Below are 4,745 nucleotides of genomic sequence, written 5' to 3' on the forward strand. Positions count from 1 at the left end.
AGTACTGCATAGGCGATTATCTTTCAGCTGGCAACAAGTTATTTAACCCCAGCTGATGCAATGAGTAACTCCTCATTTCTTAAACAACCATGTCAAAAGACACATCCTGTGGTCGTGGAAAAGACGTTAGTCTGTTTAAGAAGGGTCAAATCATTGGCATGCATCAAGCAGAGAAAACATTTAAGGAGATTGCAGAAACTACTAGAATTGGGTTAAGAACTGTCCAACGCATCATTAAAAACTGGAAGGATGGAGGGGAACCATCGTCTTCCAGGAAGAAATGTGGTCGGAAAAAATCCTGAATGATCGTGATCGGCGATTACTTAAACGTTTGGTCAAATCAAATCGAAGAAAAACAACAGCAGAACTCAGGAGTATGTTTAATTGTGAACGCAAAAGCATTTCCACACGCACAATGCAAAGGGAACTCAAGGGGTTGGGATTGAACAGCTGTGTAGCCGTAAGAAAACCTCTAATCAGTAAGGCTAACCAGAAAAAAAGGCTTCAGTTTGCAAGGGAGCATAAAGATTGGACTCTGGAGGAATGGAAGAGGGTCATGTGGTCTGATGAGTCCAGATTTACCCTGTTCCAGAGTGATGGGCGCATCAGGGTAAGAAGAGAGGCAGGTGAAGTGATGCACCCATCATGCCTAGTGCCTACTGTACAAGCCTGTGGGGGCAGTGCTATGATCTGGGGTTGCTGCAGTTGGTCAGGTCTAGGTTCAGCAACATTGTGTGCCCAAAGAATGAGGTCAGCTGACTACCTGAATATACTGAATGACCAGGTTATTCCATCAATGGATTTTGTCTTCCCAAATGGAACGGGCATATTCCAAGATGACAATGCCAGGATTCATCGGGCTCACATTGTGACAGAGTGGTTCAGGGAGCATGAGACATCTTTTTCACACATGGATTGGCCACCACAGAGTCCAGACCTTAACCCCATTGAGAATCTTTGGGATGTGCTGGAGAAGGCTTTGCGCAGTGGTCAGACTCTCCCATCATCAATACAAGATCTTGGTGAAAGATTAATGTGTAACACAGTAGAGAAGGGTATTACATATTTTGGATAAATGGGCCAATAGGTTCGGCTATCGGAGCACAGTGGAGTGTTTAAATGACACACAAGGGCAGTTGGGTGTATTTAAAGAACTGGTTTTAGTGACAGAAAACACACAATTAACAGTTGCACAAAACACACAATTATGAAAATAAAATTACACACAATAAAATGAAAAAAAAAAAGAAATAACAATAATACTTGGCCAAGTGCTAATTCTTAATTTCAAATAATTCGGGTGCACCCTGGTAATCTGCACTCCAAATTGTATTAGTCAGCAGATTAATCAAATTAATCCCAATTTGGTTTGATTCAACTTCATTCACAGGAGAATTTCCACCACAGCTGTGCGTCACAATGTCCGAAATAAAACAATCCAAACAGTATTGTCCAAAAATCAATAAATAAAAAAACAATAATAATGGAGAATGTCAGTTGTAGGTTTCACACATAACCGTGTGTGAAGATGTATGTTGCTCTCCTACCACACCGCAGGGTGCAGCATGACTCCAAATGGGATAGACGAAATCTGGTTCTCTCTTTAGGTCCAGGTGGGAAGGCTCGCCATCAATATCAAAGGAGGGATCCACTTCAGGAATGATCCAGTATAAAAAAAAACCTGACCTGTCAACAGACAGGACCAGCAGAAATACAGGACTTTACCAAGCCGTTCTAGCTTTAATCCTTCTTTCCAACACAGTAACAAAACATTACCTAGTTACTAAAACAACGGATATTTTTTTAACAACAATGTAACAAACGACAAAAACACAAATAAAAGGCTCCGAATATGCTCACCGATCTCAGTGCGACACACTTCAGACAACCGTATAGTGGGTCTCAATCCGGATGCGTGGGGCACTAAACGATGTAACAAGGCATATTTGATCTAAATAATATAAACTTAATAAAATAAAATTATGTTAAAGCCTAAATTTTACCTTTTATCTACGAAGAACAAGCTGAAATAACTGCCAGAAAGAGCCAACGATTCCTAACGGCTCTAACGGTAAAAAACTGAAGTTCAGTTTGTATTCATTTAATAAATAATTTCCAGCACAAAAGCTGGACAATCAACATAAAATCTATTTACAAAAGAGTTTATCCACAATACAGTTAATACAGCACGTAAAAAATACTTTTAACTGTCGGGATACATACTCTGGCGCTGCCCCGCTCAGCAGTCTCACCGCGTCGGATCTCTAGAGCAAAGCCAACGGTACTGCAGACCCGGGGGAGAAGGGCGGGATCCACAACGGCAGCCTGCACCCTGATTGGTCCAGACGCTCTGGAAACCAAACTTCTCATTGGCCAGGCAGACCACCCAGCTTCCTTAACCTCTTCTCTTAAAGTGGCATACCCACTTTATGTGGGTTACAAATGCAACACTGGATGGAAATAAACCTTTGACACTGCAGAAGCTTATTGAAACAATGCCACAGCGAATGCGGGCTGTAATCAAAGCTAAAGGCGGTCCAACAAAATATTAGAGAGTGTGACCATTTTTTGGTGGCGACTTTTTTTTTGGCCAGGCAGTATATATACTGTATATCAGAGGTGGGGACTCGAGTCACATGACTTGGACTCGAGTCAGACTCGAGTCGTTAAAATCACGACTTGAGACTTGACTTGAAAAAATGCTCAAAGACTCGGACTTGACTTTGACTTTCATGCCATTGACTTGGGACTTGACTCGACTTGAAGCTGTTTACTTGAAAAGACTTGATATTTTTTACTCAAAGTCTTAAAATTTAAAACACATTATTTATAAAGTGGCGTCATTAATTAATTTCACTCATTCCGTATCAATATGCGCAGACCGTCACTATGGTTTTCCTCTCTCCTTATGTATGTATGTGTACGTAGCTGCAGCACAACCAATCAAATTAACAGGATTTGGACGTTTAAAAAAACGCGGCAAAGCTACAGAGCTCAGGGAACGAAATACGAAATAACCGCTCGAATATGCTTCCGCGAGTAATTTCTTTTGGCTACGTAGGTTATGAACTTTCGACTAAAAAACGAACTGCAACTTGTAAAACATGCAAGAAGAGAATATCGGATGGAGATGCCACGACGTCCAACTTTGTCCGGCATTTGAAGCTTCACAAAGATCGGTAGGTGGCACTTTTCTTTTGCTGTAAGATAGTTGACTTTAGCTAACTTCGGGTTAGCATGTGTACTCCGGGTTAAATTGGTGATGATTTACCATAAATCCGGTCCTTCAAATGCCTCCACAAATAATGTGCACCGTGTTAGCTCAGGAAGCCGGTGGATAGTGAGCGGGGCTCCGGAACAGAAAGCAGATTCTGGACCTGAACACAGGGAACAGAGTCTCTCTGTCCCATCATGATGATGAGCCGGGTCTAGTATCATCTAAGGATGGTTGGTGTATTTGAAGACATCTACGTTGGGAAATTATATTGACAATATATTGTTTACTGCAGTCAGTGCATTAAGTCAACTGTTTTTGACTTAATGCACTGACCGGCGTGACTGTCACATGTGGCACAGAACCCATTTCCAAGTAGTATAGCTTTGCTGGGAAAAAAAAAAAAAGACCAAATACAGTGACTGTCCCAAATAAATTTTGTGTTTAGAATATCTGTCCCATATTTACGGAGGACTGAAACTAACATACTTAGAAATAAAAGCAGAAAAATAAATGCACCAGACCTTCCTGAGTTTACTTGTGATAACTTCATTTATACTTATTTCATTTTTTGAAAACTATGATTGTTGTAGTGTTGATGTTTATTTATGAATAGAAGGAGTAAACTGAAGTCAAATGTAATTCATGAATGGCTGTAATTTATTTTCTGACATCTGTTTACTTCTGACAGATTTGAAGAATACCAGATGAATAAGAGGATCACAAATGAACCTCAAATACGTATTTTAAAAAGAACAAATGGTCTAATATTTGAATTTTATGTATAATTGCAAATTATATAAAAAAAAAATAAAATAAAAACGACTCGAAATGACTTGAAATTAAAGGTTCCTGACTTGAGACTTGACTCGACTTTTGCCTGTCTTTACTTGAGACTTGACTCGGACTTGAGGACAGAGACTTGAGACTGTTAAAGAGGAAAGTTATTATGTTAGCTTAAATTTTGGAAAAAGCATGGCTCTCCTTTTCCTCCTGTTAGCCGGGTCGCGAGCGGATGTCATCACGGCTGCAAAAGTACGGCGAAACAGAATGACGTCACAGATCACAGAGTTTAATCTCATACAAAGCAATCGACAACAAAGCTGCAGAGATACAGAGATATGCATTTTCTCATGAAAATAAAAACACACAAGGGAAGACAGACGAACACAAAACATATAAGACAGACAAAGGCGCCCTCGTGGAGAAAAGATGAAAAAAACTCTCTCAGCCCCTCTCCGGTGCTGCCCTGAAATTTTAACCAAAGAGGCGTTTCCCTATTTAATATATGCAAAGAAGGCGTTCTGCTCTTCGACCAATTAGAACTCCCTCAGGCCCCCAAAGAAAGTTGTGACTTCCTGATTTATAGCAAAGGTGTCTGTTTTTTTATCTAAGCAAAGGCGGACCACTTCGTGCCCATCGCTGCCTGATACGGAAGATCCCTGGCGCCAAACGTCCTAAGATGAGATTTCACAGACACCTCCGTAGTCCCCACTTCCATTGGAATGCAAATTTATTGCTCTGGTGTGGG

At 40.6% G+C, this 4,745-nt stretch overlaps 1 long non-coding RNA gene across 2 annotated transcripts; it reads right to left on the reverse strand.

The window, feature by feature from the left end:
* Nucleotides 1–1,244: 1,244 nt before the first annotated feature.
* LOC116716422 (uncharacterized) lies at nt 1,245–2,437 on the reverse strand. 2 transcript variants are annotated; one of them, XR_004338478.1, is made up of 4 exons: nt 2,224–2,437; nt 2,004–2,065; nt 1,861–1,923; nt 1,247–1,686 (listed from the first exon to the last, which is right to left on the reverse strand). It is a non-coding gene; the product is annotated as an uncharacterized LOC116716422 (long non-coding RNA). The 2 variants fall into 2 exon arrangements; XR_004338477.1 differs by having other exon boundaries at nt 1,245–1,923.
* Nucleotides 2,438–4,745: the final 2,308 nt, after the last annotated feature.

This window comes from Xiphophorus hellerii, unplaced genomic scaffold, assembly GCF_003331165.1.
Source record: "Xiphophorus hellerii strain 12219 unplaced genomic scaffold, Xiphophorus_hellerii-4.1 PGA_scaffold_55__1_contigs__length_13176, whole genome shotgun sequence".
In the NCBI taxonomy this organism is placed as follows: domain Eukaryota; kingdom Metazoa; phylum Chordata; class Actinopteri; order Cyprinodontiformes; family Poeciliidae; genus Xiphophorus; species Xiphophorus hellerii.